General features: G+C 48.9%; 1 protein-coding gene across 2 annotated transcripts in view; it reads right to left on the bottom strand.

Moving 5' to 3' along the window:
- The window catches only part of CLDN14 (claudin 14), a 98,337-nt gene that overhangs the window by 10,236 nt on the left and 71,269 nt on the right, over positions 1-16,832 (bottom strand). The window contains exon 3 of one of the 2 annotated variants that reach the window (XM_037850712.1): positions 5,413-5,542. The exons of the other annotated variant lie outside the window; for it this stretch is intronic. The gene's annotated coding sequence lies outside the window, so the exon portion shown is untranslated. The remainder of the gene's footprint in view (positions 1-5,412; positions 5,543-16,832) is intronic. 2 annotated transcript variants of the gene reach the window in all.

The raw sequence follows: 16,832 nt of genomic DNA, 5'->3' as shown, positions 1-16,832 counted from the left end.
GAAACGATCATTGGGTTTAGCAACATGTAGGAAATTGGAGACCCTGATAAGCACAGTTTCAGCAGAGTGACTGGAGGGGGTTCAAGAGAGAATTGGGATACAGTAAGTCTTTCAAGGACCTAGGCTGCCAGGGGAGCCAGGAGATGAGGCTATAGTTGCAGGACGTGGGGTCTTACTCTGGGGTCCTGGGGACACTGCATTCAGTATCTGTGAACTCGGTCGGGAAAGCATTGCATCTTTTATTTCATTAACCTCTCACTGCAAATGAGCATTTCCTTCAATTTTGCACGTAGGCAGCTGCCGACAGCAACCTGACCAGTTCCCGTGACTTTATCACCAACAGAAATCGACGTTTCTTATCACCTTACAGTTTTCTTATCACCTTACAGGTGTTGCAGATACACAGAAAGAACATTGACAATAGTCACGATTTCAAAATTACAGTAGTTATAAGACCCCTGCTAGGGCTTCAATTGTAAGGCATTAACAGAGAAGCACGTAAATTACTATGATCAAACTTGTTTTTAAATATGTTAATAATGGTGTTTCATTGTAATAAGCTTCCTTTATAATCATGTGTATTATTTTATACATTTAAAAGCATTGTTCTGAGAGGAGGTGCAGAGGATTCATCAAGGGCCAAAGGGATCCAGGGAAAACAAGCACAGAAAGAGGCAATCTCCCAAATAACAACATCAACAACAAAAAACAAAAACTAAATAGAGAAGAACCTCTGTTGTGGGATTTGCAATCAAGAGAGGATTTTTGTTTTGCTCTGTTGCTGTTTTTAAGATAAGAGAAATCGGAGCACATTTGTAGGCTGTTACGAATTGAATTGTCAACCAAAAAGAAACATTCCAGTCCTAACCCCTGTCCCCTGAAAGTGATACTATTTAGAATCTGGAGCTCTGACGACGTCGCTAGTTAAGATGAAACAAAACTGGACTAGGGTGGGCCTAATCCCTAATCAGTACGTTTGGTGTCCTCATGAGAAGAGGACATTTGGACACAGATGGAAACAGAGGGGAGAAGGCCAGGGATTGTCAGCAAGCCACCCCCAGAAGCCAGAAGAGGAATGAACAAATTCTCCCCGAAGGACTTCGAAGGAAGCACAGACCCACTGACACCTTAATTTTGGATTTCTGGCCTTGAGAGCTGTGAGAGAATAAATGCCTGTTGTTTGAAGCCATTCAGTTACGGCAGCCCGAGGACACTAAGACACAGACCTCTGGAAATGATCTGGTAAGAAGGGAAAGACGGATGATGCTGAAGAGATCTTGCTCGAGTGGGCAAGAGGAGGAGCTTCAGCTCAAACGGGCTCCAAAGGTTCGTTGTGGAACATGAGGGGAGGCAGCCCAGGGAGCCTGGTGGAAGTGCTTGGATTGTGTGAATTTTCTCCAAGAAGTAGGAAGCAAGGGGGGTTTATGGAGCATGAGATGGGGGAGAAGGTGTTGAAGGTTTGAGTGGAGAGAGGGAGAGCCTGGCCACCTGGGGGCAGGGACATGACTGGACAAAGGCTAGGTGGTCAGATGCTGCTGTGCGAGGCTAGTGGTCAGGAGGGTAAAATAAGACCATCGGCTGCTGGGCAGCCTCCTTCAGCTACCACCAGCTGCATGGGGACAGCCCCGAGTGGGGAAAAGGCTGGATGTAAGTCTGGAATTGTTCCAGGAGAAAATGACGAAGGGAGAGTGGGCCATGGGAGATGCATGACTACAGGAAGAAGTGAATAAAACGATGGACCATGCATAGAAGTTGGGAAGGAAAGAAGTGAGGGTGTGTCGCGGGTGGAGGCAGAGAATGGGTGATGGGATCGGTGGATTGCAGGTTCCAGTGAAGCTGGAGGGTATTTGGGGCCGGCGACCGGGAGGAGTGAGCTGGAGGGAGATTGGCCGGAGAGAGAACCGCTTAAAACTGCGATCACGGAGGGGTCACCACAAGTGGTGGTAGAGCAAGAACGCGGGGAAGATCAAAGGAAGACCACGGCGGAGAGGGGTGGGGAGCTGACGGGAAGGACCACCCAGAGGCCAAGGAACCACCAGGAAGGACTTCAGACAACTGGAGTCAAGTCGTTTCACCCATTGTTGGGAGGTTGCATTTCCCAGATTACTGACTTGAAATTTTGCATATAAAACTGGAAGAAAGAGGACTAGGGTACCCTTCTTGGTCATGGTCTTAATGCCCTTGTCTCACTCTGTATGTTTTTTGTTCAAAGGACTCCCATGTGAAAAACACATCGAGCCCAGAATTGTCTGCAATTTCTTTTTTACACGATCTACCCCTCTTTCCCTGTTACCTGACATCCTGCTCTCTTACGTAAAGAAAAAGGGTAGTAAAGAACTATTGATTTCCACTTTTGAGGATAGGATTGAAGACACTGGGAGTGGGGAAATAATATCTGAAATGAACAGGAAAACGCATATGCTGCAGGCTTATACATGTGGTCCCAGAGAATGTGACAGACCAAATAAATGGTGATTTAGTTTCCTGGCTTTTCTCGTTCTCTTTCGCTTGCCCTCTCAGGGTAGGTCTCGCTGAGGGAGGGGAGCGCCCCATGTGTGCTGGGGAGAGGTGGCTGTTCTGGGCTGGGTTCACCCTCTGCTGACTCCCCCAAACAACCTGGCCTCTGTGGCTCTCCAGCCTCCCGATGTATCAGCCCCCTTGGGGAGCTGTAACAAGGACCCACTACCCTGGCCCAATCCAAAAGATTGATTCTCTGATTGGGGCATGGCCTGACATGGGGGGTTTGGACCCCTGCCCCCTTCCAGGACCAGAATTTGCAGCCAGGTCCTACCAGGAGCTTAAACAAGCTTTACACCTTAACAAAGGGTTGTCGCCCGATGTCTGTTCTGCTGTGCCCGCTCGCTGGGCCCTCTGAGATGGGACAGTTGTGCCCAGCCTGTTCTCCGGTGGTCCCTGGGCACGGTCCATCTGCCCACAAGCCGTCACTCTCACCCCTCCCTCTGCCTCAGTTGCCCTCCTCCATCTACATCTCCTACCTGTGCTTAACTCCCACGCACTCTCCACCTGTCCTTGAGCCCGCGTCACCCCCATAGTCCTTTGACAGCCAAGCATCTAGAAAGAGGGGTTTCCCTAGTCACCCCTCTGCCACCTGCTGCTCACCCTTCCAGCCTCTACAGAGGCCTGCGTTTACCACTCTGGTCCTCTCCCTGGGACCCAGTCCCTCGTTGGTCAATCTTGGCTGTGAAGGTCCACCAGGGGGCATTTCTATTTCAGGGACGGCCCCAGAAAAGAAAACTCCTCCTCAACCTGGCCCAAAGGAGTGATATTTTGCTTGTTAGAATATGGCTGGGTCAGTTATTGGGGAAGGCCAGTGACACTCTGATATCTACACTTTTTAAACTTTTAAGAAGTTCAGAGTTGGGTCAGGTAGGAGCTTTCAGATTATAGATGTCTTTGTAAAAGCAAAGGCCTTGGAGAGAAAGTAGCTCGTGGGGTTTCTAGCTCAGTCTTCAGACATATGCTTGATGACCAGTGCCTTAGCTTCCCAACTGCTAGAGCAAATGCCATACACTGGGTTGGCTTAAAGAAAGGAAATTTACTGGCTCACGGTTTTGAGGCTAGAAGCCCAAAATGAAGGCGTCAGTGAGGCAATGCTTTTTTCCCAAAGACTGCGGCATTCTGGGACTGGATATCCATGATGCTCGGTCCTTGGCATTTCCATCACGTGGCAATGCACATAGCGATATCTTCTTCTCTCTCCTCTGGGTTCTGCTGACTTCTGGCTCCTTTCCTTAACTTTCTCTCTCTCTGCCTGAATTTCACTCTGCTTAGAAAGGACTCTGGTGATTCGGATTAAAGCCCAAACAAATTCAGTTGGGCCACACCTTCACTGAAGTGATGTCTCCAAGAGATCCCATTTCCAATGGGTCCACACCCACCAAAAGGCAGACCAAGACCGAGAACAGGTCCAAACTGGGGTACACAATTCAATCCACCACAAAACAAAACTAACCGGAAAACAGAGGAAATATTTATTGGTAACATTTCCATAGCACTAACGGAAGAATATGTTTCTTCCTTTTTACAGATTTCTCTGTAAATGCCCTTAGAAGCAGCTATTTTTATCTCATTGTGCATCTGCGTAAGGAAGACACAGTAAGCTTAAAAAGTTTGCAGAGTGATGGAGCCAGATAAGAGAGAGGGCTGGCTGCAAGTCTGACTAATCATCAGCAAACTTCTTAACCTTACATGACTCACCTGGCTGTCTGCACACTAATAGCTGCTTCCCAGAGCCATCTAGAAGATGCCAAGATAATACATGTAAAAATCTGCAAGCCCTTTAAGGAAGGACGCCTGACAAATGCAAAGGGTGTGCTATGGAAGTTTTATCGCTAGTAAGATAAAGTTGACCTGACTCCAGACACATTGAGCAAACACTTAGCCCAGACTGGAGCATCTTTTCACTTCAGACCAAGTGTCGAGACACTGAGAGAATGCGATGATCGGGCCACCCATGGGTTGCCGAGACTTCAAAACTCAGCCAAGTGATTAAGAGCTTTTGGGCCCTGAAAATGCAGGAATTAAATCTCTTACTGGGAAACTAACTCCCCGAGATCTGAGCTGCACTCTAAGGTTTGGGGACCCTGTTAGGGCTCTAATCCCATTTCCCTTTCTGCTTTGCTCGTGGCCCTCCGAGCAGGCTGTGCCACTCCCACCCATCCAGGAAGAGCATGGCAGCTGCTGGGGATGTGGAGTTCAAGGTGGGTGAAGGATTAGCTCACTTATCAGATTGCTTGGGATATCCCCTCTTCAGTACCATTTTTTTTTACCCTTATTGCAAGGGACCTACAACTTTTCAATCCCTTCTCCCATACCACGTGTATGCTTTGGGGGTAGAGGTGGGGAGATTGGGATGGGGTGGGGGCAGGGGGGCAGATAATGCTCCCAAGTCTAGAAACTGTGCACACACCACCTCACCCTCTTTGTAGGAAAACTGCAGAAGGGGACAATGATGAGCTCCCCCAGCTGACATGTGCTCTGGCAACATGTAAGAAATCCAGTCTGTTCTCCCAGATTGAGGCCCGGCTGGTGCTAAAAGAGTCCTGCCCAAACACCCAGGAGTAGGGGTCTTGTCCTTCCTGGCTCATTAGGAGCCCTGAGGCTGCTTAGAACCACCCCTGGCTGCTCAGGGACCTCCAGTGCACCGCAGGCTCAGCCCCCAGCTGCCTTTCCTGCAGGGGACGTGGCGACCACTTCATGGAGATGACCCTCGCACCCCAGACCAGCCTGGCTTCCAACCTCGCCCACCCGCTGCCTGCTCTGCAGCCCAGGAGGGCAGGGGCAGGTGACCAGCGGGGACCTCAGCCTCCAGGGCAGCCGGATGCTTGCTTTCCAAGCCAAATGCTCGTCAACCCCAATCCCTCCCAACGCGTCACTTCATGCTCAACTCACATGCAGAACGTGTGTCCCATCCGCTCTCTCAGTCCCTTGCCAGTCAGGGCTGTGGTGTGTGAAACAAACAGTGGGCAGGGTGCTGCCACTCTCCGGGCTTCCTCCTTCCACCAGCTAGAGGTGCCGAGGCCTGGGTATTGAGAGACGATAGTGAAGACAGAGATCACGACGCCCGGAGCATGACGGGCATGGACACACGTGTCATTTGGTTAGATGGTTAACTACCCTGGGCACTCAGACGAGGCGGCTGGCTGGGGCAGACATTCAAGACCAACCAGAAATGTCGTTTCTGAACTTTGGAGAAAGAATGCCTGGTGTGCCTGAAGATAGCCATCTCCTTTCTAGAACGGCCCCCGGCGACTCTTCATGGCTGGATACTGGCCCAGCGTTGAGGCTCTCCAGAGCTCAGCTGACCTGCCCATCCAGCTCCCTATTCTGGGTCCACTGCTGTTCTCACACCCTCCCCTGCACTGGCTTGGAGTCTCAGCCTCTCAGCCCAATTCCTGACTATCACTGAAGACCCAAAGCTAACTCCATTCAGCGTCCTCAGGTTCCCAGCCCCAGGACTATGTCCCCTGAGCTGTCTGCCTGGCAGTTATCCTTGCACAGCTGTGGACTTTTCTTACATCGAGCAGCTCAAATGTCCTCAGCCTGTGGGTTGCTATGAGCTCTGGATACGCATTGGTGAATTTTGGTCAGTGTGCATTTATTTTCATTTTTAATTTTTTGCCACAACTGCAGATATGGTTGGTTTGGGTGATGCCTGTTGGGAAAAGGTGGAGCTGGGTGGGTCATGGGGCCCAGGGTGAAATAGCCAATTTGCTACCAGCTGGAGCTAAGAAGCTTGGAGAAAGGTTAAGCCAGCACCAAAGGGAGAAGGTGACTTGACTGGGATGTGCAAGAAGTTTGCCCAGAGAGCCCAGTGGGGATGAGGAAAGTTCTGCTGCAAGTTCAATGCAGCACCAACCCTTTCAGGTGCACTACCAGAAAATCTGGAATTCTGGTGTTGGCTGAGAACCACTGGTTTAATGCTATCCGCATTTCTATCTCTACTTCATTGACTATAAGATCAGCGGGACTCGGGTTTCTTTGTGTGTCCCGCACACCAGAACAATGGCTTCTCTTGGTGCTTAAAACAAGATCAATGAAGGAACTCCGTTGAGGGCAGATGGCCCAGGACGGGGTCCCTGTGTCCCTGGCAAGGGCTGGGGATGGACAGAAGGGGAGAGCCTCTGTGGCAGTGGCTGGCTTGCAATCAGGCTTGGCTCAAGGGTCCCAGTGTCTGTAAAATATCATGGATTGATGACTGACTAATAACCCAAATCTGCATAGAATCTTTGGTTTCTTCTCAAGAAATAACCATCATAAATGAAACACCTTGGTTTAGTATCCAGAACGAGACTCATATCCTCTTACACTTAAGGGCTTTGCATTATACAGGATGCAGCAAAATGCACCCTCATTATGTATAATTCTATGCTGAACCTCTTTTGAAATTATTTTTGTAATTTTGCCTTGGGAATGATTGGGCTACAAGTAATACATGGAGTTTAAAATTGGCTTTGATTTCTTGGTCCTCTTAGTGCATTCTTGGGGAATCCTTCAGAGTGAGAGAGTGTAATCTCGAAATTATTTAAAAATATTATGACATTTTTAGGAATTCTAAATTTAACACTGAATGAGATGGACCTAATGTTATTGTTCTGGTTTGCTAATGCTGCCATTTTGCAAAACACCAGAAATATGATTGGCTTTTATAAATGGGGTTTATTTGGTTACAAAGTTACAGTCTTAAGGCCATAAAGTGTCCAAGGTAAGGTGTCAACAATAGGGTACCTTAACCGAAGGATAGTCATTGGCATCCGGAAAACCTCTGTTAGCTCGGAAAGCACGTGGCTGGCGTCTACTTGCTCCCAGTTTGTTTCAAAATGGCATTCTCCAAAATGTTGCTCTTGGGGCGTTTTGTCCTCTCTTAGCTGCAGCTCCTCTTCAAAATGTCACTCTCAGTTGCTCTGAGGGCCCTCTGTGAGCTCTTTTTATAGGACTCCAGTGAACTAATCAAGACCCACCCTGAATGGGCAGGGCCACATTTCCATAGAAACGTTCAATCAAGAGGTCACACCCTAATCAAAGGTATCAGTCACAGTTGGGTGGATCACAGGATCACATCTCCTCAGTAGAGCCATGCAGTGGAGGAACAACTGCTGCCCTGGGGAGCACGAGCCAGCCTTGGAAAAGGACCCTCTTCTCCTTGGTTAAAAGAACAAGTGAGCTCGGGCTGGGGAAGGATGCAGTTAAATGAACTGATGGATGCAAAGTGCCTGGCTCTGGCCCTTGTCCATCTTAGGCCTCACTGAAGGGAAGTTTTCATTACCCCTTGTGGAGAGGCATGCTATGGTACCAGGTTGCCGTGGTGCTGGTTTGGGGTTTGGGGCCTTTTGGGTTCCTGGCACTGCTGATGCCATTACCTAATGTATTAGTTAGGGTTCTCTAGGGAAACAGAATCAACAAGCGATAGCTATAAACAAAAGATTTTATAAAAGTGTCTCACGCAACTGTGGGGATGCACGAGTCCAAATTCCGTAGGGCAGGCAGCAAACCGGCAACTCTGATGAAGGTGTTTGATGAACTACTCAGGAAATGCTTCACTGGCTGGCCGAAGAAGAAGTGAAGGTCCTCTGTCTCTCTCCCTTAAAAGTCTTTGATTGTTTGGATTAAATCCAGCTGATTGAATTCTCTCATTGCAGAGGACATGCCCTTCATTGATGTAATCAGTCACAGCTGCCGCCAGTTGACTGACGATTTAATAAACCAGCCTTCTAGTTTACTAACCAGCCACAAATGTCCTTGCAGTAACGGTTAGGCCAGTGCTTGCTTGACCAGACACCTGGGCACTGTCACTTGGCCAAGGTGACACATGAACATAACCATCTCACCTGGGGAGCAGGCCCCCTTGTTGGAGGACTCTCCTTCCCTGCCTGCTGCTGCCTGAGGCAGGATAAGAAGCCAGAACCAGCCCAACTGCAATAAACAGAGACACGATGACCCGGAGAGCCATCCTGCCCTGGACTGGCCCAAGGGCGGTGGGGACAGGTGCCATCCACTGCTGAGGTGGAGCCCCGAGTCTCTCCACTGAGCACCAGGGCTTACTTCCCAACCAGACTGGAGCAGGGCAGGGGGCAAATTAGGTCATTCAAAGGCGCATTTTGGATTTAGAATTGTGGACTCTGGGGCAGTTTTGACAAAAAAGATATTTTCATTAGGAAAATACCGTGGTACTACCCAAAAGGCAAGTGAAGTAGGAAAAGGGAGGAAAAATCTCATTTTGTTTACATTTGACTGTCTGTTAGACTCTGGGTTTGAAGGCCTCAAATTCTTGGGTTTAAGATAGCAATTTCTGACACAAAGGATGGATGGCAAATTCAGACTTAGGGGATTGCTGCTTTTCCACCAAGTAAATAGCTCTGAAACTGGACCAGTGATGTCTGTGACTCTCCAGTTACTTGCTATTTTTATTACATGGAGTGAGATGGGCAGACCCAAAGAGACCCCACTTGTCACTGGTGATATATGAATACAGGTTAAATCCATAGAGCGAAAGGTGTTATGTCGGTAATTTTAGGTGGAGAGATCATTTCCAAATGCAAAGCAAAAGCAAGATGCTTCCCCACCCTATGTTTCACTTTGCTCTCTGGAGTTGGCCCCCTTGACCACCTTGGGGTACTCCGTATCCAGAAAGGCAAGCCAAGGAACAGTCCAGAAACCACACAACCTGCTGTGGGAGAACCCCTCATTTCCATCACATAGGAATTATGATAGTTGCTTCTTTCTTCAACTAAACCATCATAAAAATGTAAAGTTAACAGTATTTCATATTCTACCTAGAAAGAGAGTCAGGTAGAATTTTGCTTAGTAAGGACATTTCCAGGAGAACAGAAAAGTCGATCGATGGCAAATGTGCTTAAGAGGAAGACTCACGGGGAGATGAGTTAATTGGTCTCCTATTTGTGCTTCTATCCTCAAAGGCTAAGTAGGTATTAGTTCAGACTGGGGCTTCTTTGGCTCTAGAAGAGCATAAATGTGTTGGATAATACTGGCCAGTTGGTACAAAATGGAATATTTGTGAAATTCAAACACATTTGTTAAGAGGATCCCACATTCATTTGCCTGGTTCCCATAATTTAGCAGACAACAAGCTCAGCAACAGACATTTCAACATCATCCTGCATTTGCTAATTGCGCTTTTGTCCTCTGGACACTGGAAGACTTAACCTTTTGCCTGAGACAAATACCAGTACTTCCTTGCCAAAGTGTCCAGGGACCATTTGTTGAGAAGTGACATCCGAAGAAGAGGAACATTATGCCTTAAAAATATAACGAGTACAAGCTGGCCTGATACTAGCTATTTTGGATTGCACTGCCTCTGCAAATGGGGTCCAAGAGCAATCTGCTAGTTTACGTGTGAGTAGCTTTGTTGGAATAAGTGTTCTTAGATATTAATCAAAACAATTATTTCGAGAGCAGATGCCACAATCAGACCCTCCCCAGCTTTGGAGGAAGGTGACTGTCAGATGATTTAATGACATAAAGCAGCACATTGACTGCAGTGATTCCTCTTTTTCTAGAGGACATCCTGGAGTCAGTCTCTCTCTGAACCTGTGTGTGGGCAGCAGGTACCAGTCCTAGAAGAGGATGTGTAGCTGATTGCAGGACCAGTAGGCAGCATCAGCCTCAGGTGGGACCAGGCAAGACGGCCGGGTCAGCCCCTACTCTTCTGGGCAAATGCCAAACCCATCCTGGACTCTACCAAATTGCAACTCCCTTAAGGTGCCAGTAGCTCGAATGACACCAGATGCAACACCTGCAGTGTGGCTCATGCTTCAAGATTTGCTCGGTGTTTGTGTTGACTATTTAATCATCCTGACCGGTGAGGCAGCTGTTATCAACACCGGGCATCTTGTCAAGTCCTCACAGCCGCCATAGAAGGATGGGCGCAGGGTCGCCAACCCTGTCCCAAGCTGTCAGGAGAGGCAGTGAGTTTGAGGTGGAGCCCGTGTGCAGGCATGGGGCACGCAGAAAAGATTCACTGACTGAACACACATGGGCCTTTGGCACATTCTTCCCAGGATCTTTTCCTCCACTGCAGTTCTGGCTCTGTCCATCGCAGTGGAAGGACCAGGAGGGCTTGGCCAGGTCCTACCTGAAACACCTTCCAAATATCTCGGTCACTAAGGATCATGGGGTCACAGAACACTGATACCAACAGGTCCTTTTCCTAGGGGAGAGGAAGACTCTGAATATTTAATTTCATAAGCATGGGAAGCAGTTTGTTAGTGCTCTGCTCCATGCCTGTCTCTCCACACACACACACACACACATGCACACACACACGCACATACACGTCCCCCCCCACACACACACATGCACACACTCCGCTCACACACACATTTTCTCTTGAAAGGATTTTTGGCAGCAGCAAAGCCAAATCTTTCGAAACCTCTGTAAATAAGGTTCAAAGGAGAAGAGCTTTGAGCCAGAGAACAATTTCAACCTCAAATAACTTCGAGCCAGAGAGAAAGGCCTTCTGTTCATTACGTTAAATTAGGGGGCTGCATATCCTTCTCCATTTCAGTTCAAAATGGCGGTCAACGCGTCCCTAAGGCCTCACTCCAGGAAACTAAATCGGTGGCGTCTGACCACCGGGCACCACTCTGGTCCATCAGTGGGTCCCAGGTGCTTTGGTGGACGCCACCCACTGCTTCACCCTTCTCAGGCTGGTGCCCTAAAACACAGCACTTCATCGGCATCTTCAGCCCTCCACGATCAGGCCTCGCCCTCCTCGGCTGGAGGCCGCCTCCACAAAGAGGCTAATGGAAAACAAGAAACTACACACAAGCTTTCAAAAACTGCACAGCAAGGAATGGACTGAGTTTCAGCTTGTGAGAATAATAAAGGGAGCCCAGTGCAAATTTAATACAATCATTTTAATTTCCAAGAGCTTTTGGTTTTTTTTTTTGTTTTGGTTTGGTTTTGGTGTTTTGTTTTTTTGTTTTTTTTGGTTTTGCATGGGCTTCATGGAAATTTATGCTTGTGGAGAAAACTATATTTACTACAGGACCTTGCTGTGTTCATTTAACTTGGTAATAAAAACCATCGGCCTGAAATCCCTTCTGGAATGACAAGGGGTATAAACAAATAGGCAAATGGTCATAAAAGATCTGGCAAAGGGGTAGGGCTATTTCAGAAAGGGGGTTGTAGGTGCGCCTGGAGCAAATGCTACAACCAGTGTTTGCAGGAGGCTGCTGGCCTCTGAAAGGTATGTGCAAGGCTGTTGAGAAAACACATGGGCTGTTGAGAAAATACACAGCTTTCAAATAAATAAGGTGTACCTTGGGAGGAGGGACGGGAGGACTCAGGAGAAAAGGATCTGCAATGCATGAGGAGGAAAGGGTCTGCTCTCTTCTGGAGCACCCACAGGAGGTGCTGGGGGTCTCACCCATGGAGTGAGAACACCGCTGGGAAGCAGTAAGTGAGGAGTCCCCTGCTGTGGCCCGAGCTGTGAGGTCCCGGCTCTCCCGGGGAAGGGGGTGTCATTTTAGGATCCAGAAGAACCCCACTGAGTTCTCAACCTTGAAGATAGGAGTTGGGTTCCAGGCATAAGACAGAACTGATCTTGAAAGAACACTGGCTGAGCCTGTTGTTTTGTTTGTTTTTATGTTTCCCTGCACTGGTGCTGGTGGAGGAGCGAGGTAGCCCGAGAGTGAGCAGCTGCTGAGAAGCTTTGAGAAGGGTCTTGTTCCTGGCCCCTGTCTTAGCATTGGCTCTGTGGATGGGGGGTTCAGAACAGACCTGCACCCCCCAGCTGGGCTGGGAGCCTGAGAGCCGAGAGGACAGCTCTCCTGGTTGCCCGGGGAGGCAGCACATGGGAGGAAATAGAGCAAGAAAGGCTCAGTTTTTGGCTTCTGATGACCAATAGAGATTTCCTGTTTTCAGCATGTTCTAGTTTGCTAATGCTGCAGAATGCAAAACACCAGAGATGGATTGGCTTTTATAAAAAGGGGGTTTATTTGGCTACACAGTTACAGTCTTAAGGCCATAAAGTGTCCAAGGTAACACATCAGTAATCGGGTACCTTCACTGGAGGATGGCCAGTGGTGTCCGGAAAACCTCTGTTAGCTGGGAAGGCACGTGGCTGGCGTCTGCTCCAAAGTTCTGGTTTCAAAATGGCTTTCTCCCAGGACGTTCTTCTCTAGCAAGCTTGCTCCTCTTCTAAACATCACTCACAGCTGCACTGAGTTCCATCTCTGAGTCAGCTCACTTATATAGCTCCACTGATCAAGGCCCACCCTGAATGGGTGGGGCCACGCCTCCATGGGAATATCTCATCAGAGTCATCACCCACAGCTGGGTGGGGCACATTCCAAGCAAATCTAATCAGCACTGAAACGTCTGCCCCACAAGACTACATCAAAGAACATGGCTTTTTCTGGGGGACATAATACATTCAGAGCAGCACATTCCACCCCCTGGACCTCAGAAAAACATATTCTTTCCAAATACAAAATACATTCATCCCATCACAATATCACAAAAACTTAAATCATTTCAGTAACAATAGTTAAGTACAAGATCCCATCAAAATCAATTATAGGCATGGCCAGTCCCAAGGCATAATTTTCCTTTAGCTGTGGATCTGTGAACTTAGAACAAGTTATGTGCTCCCAATATACAAAGGAGGGACATTCATAGGATAAACATTTCCATTGCCATAAGGAGGAACAGTAAGGAAAACAGGGTTAACAGGACCAAAACAGTTCCTAAAACCTGCAGGACAAACTCCATTAAATTTCAAAGTCTGAGAGTCATTTACAGAACAAGGTTGCATCCTTGGGGCTTGAGAGAGTGGGAGCCTAACCCATCCTAAGGGCCTTTTTGGCAGCCCTTTCCTCTCCAAACACTTGGGTGAGTGCTCCAACATATCCACACATTGGGGAGACCACCTTCTCAGCCCCACCCTCCTCAAACATTGGGGAAGCTCCTGGATTCCCTTCCATCTCTGGGGCACACGCTCAAACCCTTCAGAACAGTGTGGTGGCAGCCAGGCTCTCCCCAATTCCCTGGGAATGTGCTCCACCCTCTTTGGGGCTTGGGGTGGCAGGACATTTCCTGAGCATCGAGGTGGAAGGCCCGCCCTCGACCTCCAGGGCAAACTCACACTTTCCATGCGTGTGGGCTGCTCCGCTCTCCCAGCCCAAGACCTCTTGACTCCAGACCTCAACCTCCATGGCTCTGTCTTTGAAGAAATTTTTCCTTCAGTTTGTTCCTTGTCTGTCTTCTCCAGTCCAGACTGGCAATGGCTCCGTCTGTAAAGATCTCGCAAAAATTCTGTTGGCTTTGCATGAAGCATGCAGGGGTCAAAGCCATCAAACGATAGGACTTTCCACAAATCCTTTCTGGATAATTCCATCTCCAATTTTGGCTTGTACTGAAATGGCGGCTGGGTTCCATGTTTGGTTACATCCTCACGTTGGGCTGTAGCTTCTGGGATTCCACCCCCTGGAAGCTCATAATTTTTCAAGCCATCAGCTTCTGGTTTCTTTGTACCCAAGAGTTCAGTTCTAAGTTTATCTCTCTCCACTCGCATTTTACTATAAGCTGCAAGAAGAAGCCAGGGTACATCCTCCACATGTAGTCTAGAGATCTCCTCAGCTAAGTATTCCAGATTGTCACTTTCAAATTCTTCTTTCCATCTGACACCAGGACTCAATTTTGCCAAATTCTCTGCCACTTTAAAACAAGGATCGCCTTTCTTCCAGTTTGCAACAACACATTCATCATTTCTGCTCAAGTCCTCATCAGAAGTATCTTTAGAGTCCATATTTCCATGAACAGTCTCTTTAAAGCAGTTTTGGCCTTTTCTATCAAGCTCCTCACAATTCTTCCAGAATCTTCCCCTTATCCATTTGAATAGCCGCTCCAACATGTTTGGTATTTGCAGACTCAGCAGCAAAAGCACCCCACTTATGGTACCAAAATCTGTTCTAGTTTGCTGATGCTGCAGAATGCAAAACACCAGAGATGGACTGGCTTTTATAAAAAGGGGGTTTATTTGGCTACACAGTTACAGTCTTAAGGCCATAAAGTGTCCAAGGTAACACATGAGTAATCGGGTACCTTCACTGGAGGATGGCCAATGGCATCCAGAAAACCTCTGTTAGCTGGGAAGGCACGTGGCTGGCGTCTGCTCCAAAGTTCTGGTTTCAAAATGGCTTTCTCCCAGGACGTTCTTCTCTAGCAAGCTTGCTCCTCTTCTAAACATCACTCACAGCTGCACTGAGTTCCTTCTCTTTGAGTCAGCTCATTTATATGGCTCCACTGATCAAGGCCCACCCTGAATGGGTGGGGCCATGCCTCCATGGGAGTATCTCATCAGAGTCATCACCCACAGCTGGGTGGGGCACATTCCAAGCAAATCTAATCAGCACCGAAACATCTGCCCCACAAGACTACATCAAAGAACATGGCTTTTTCTGGGGGACATAATACATTCAAACCAGCACACAGCAAGATGCTGTTCTTCAAAGCCGGGCATTGGCAAGAGATGATTTTTAAAATTCCTTGAGCTCCTGTTACCTATTATAAAGATTCCGGCCCGGATGACTTGCTCCCTGAGCTCCCAGAATCCAGGAAACTCCAGACTTTACATACGAGTTTTTGCCACAGGGATGGGGAAGTTCAACTCTTCCAGCCTCAGCGGGTGAGGAGGAGAAGGAAAGGAGAGGACGGGGAAGCCAGGGGTCAGACACGTTGGCCCCAATCTCCCCTAAATGCAAAGTCCTTGAGGGAGAGCCAAAAGAAAATGGGCTTCTGTTCTGCACCCTGCTTGGAATCCTCGGATTCTGCCCATCCCAGCATGGCAGCAGGGGGGTGTAGCAAGAACACAGTGTGGTAGAAGGAGGCTGGGGTGGTTGAATGTGAAAAGGGTCCCCAATGGCCTCTATCTCCTCTGTGGCATGGAGGGGGTTCTCACATGCCCCCAAAGTGGGTGCAGCATGGAGCCACAGTCGGGCTGGGAGCCAGCCTGAGTAGCTTCCTGCAGCGTGGCTTCAATGGCTCTGGAGCCAAGGGCTTCAGGGAGCCCACCCTGGCCAGGGATGGTGGGCATCCCAGCAGACCTTGGGGAGACCAAGGTGAGCTTGAGTCATACGAGAGAACCTCCAAACCCAAACCCTCAGTCCCTAGTTTCAGACTTCAGCAGTGACCCCAGCTGGACCAGGCCGGCCGTGGCAGCACTCACTCGGGGATCAGCACGGCTGCCGGGGGGAATGGGCCAGTGCAGGCACCCGCACAAGAGCAGGAGATCTGTCCCTTCCCCCATGGGGACTCTCACATCAGTTTCCATCTTGGAAATGAGAGTGGGAAGGAGAGAAACAGCACTCCTAGAGAGTTGAGTTGCATGAATAAATATTTACTTAGTAGAGCCCATTTCAACTCTAAGGGGATTGTTTAAACCAGAGGAGGTGGAGATCAAATTCATTGCCAAGCTGAGTCCTCCTCTGCTTCCCACGGGAGACGGTCTCACTAGGAAGGGAACCAGCCAGGCCACGTGGTCTCCGCGTGCCTGAAGAGTGCGACTCCGTGCTCTCGCCACCCTGGCACGGAAGGATGACCGTGCTCGAAGGATCGCAGCTGACACCTGTGCCACAGCAGGACCAGACGCTGCCTGGCTTCCCCCCGATACCTGCTGTTACATCGTGCACTGGATTGAAGAGTGTCCCCCCAAATCCATGTCCACAGGAACCTGCGAGCGAGCTTATTTGGAAATAGGGTCTTTGCAGATGTAATGCGGTCACACTAGATTGCAGGGGCCATAAATCCAATGGCTGTTGTCCTTACAGAAGAGGAGAGGACACGAGGGTCACACGGGGAAAAGGCCAGGTGACAATGAAGGCTGGAGTGACGTGTCTGCCAGCCGAGGATGGGCGGCCACCAGCAGAAGCTGGAGAGGCCAGGCCAGAGTCTTCCCCAGAGCCTTGGGAGGGAGCTTGGCCCTGCCACCTCCTGGATTTCAGACTTCCAGCCTCAGAACTGTGAGAGAATCGATTTCTGTTGTTGTAATCCACCGGGTTTGTGGTCATTTGTTATGCAGCCCTAGAACACTAGAGACGTGGCTTCCCAGGGCTCGGGAAGTAAGTCCCACGCACAGAAGGGAGAAGGGGCAAGTCCTGAATGGATCGATTTTATCCTGACACGACTGAGTTTTGTGGAATAGTGGGGTTTAAGAACTCCATTACAGTGTGCGGTGAAAGACAGAAGACATGTTTGGTTATGGAAAAATAAAATCATAAGCTTTTGCATGTCCGAGTTTGGTGGCCTGGGGAAATCAGCCACAGCTCGAACATTATCTGACTTAATCAAAG

The sequence above is a fragment of the Choloepus didactylus genome, chromosome 1 (assembly GCF_015220235.1).
Source record: "Choloepus didactylus isolate mChoDid1 chromosome 1, mChoDid1.pri, whole genome shotgun sequence".
Taxonomy (NCBI): domain Eukaryota; kingdom Metazoa; phylum Chordata; class Mammalia; order Pilosa; family Megalonychidae; genus Choloepus; species Choloepus didactylus.
Note: the sequence above shows the minus strand (reverse complement) of the source record. Positions and strands in the feature narration are given on the sequence as shown.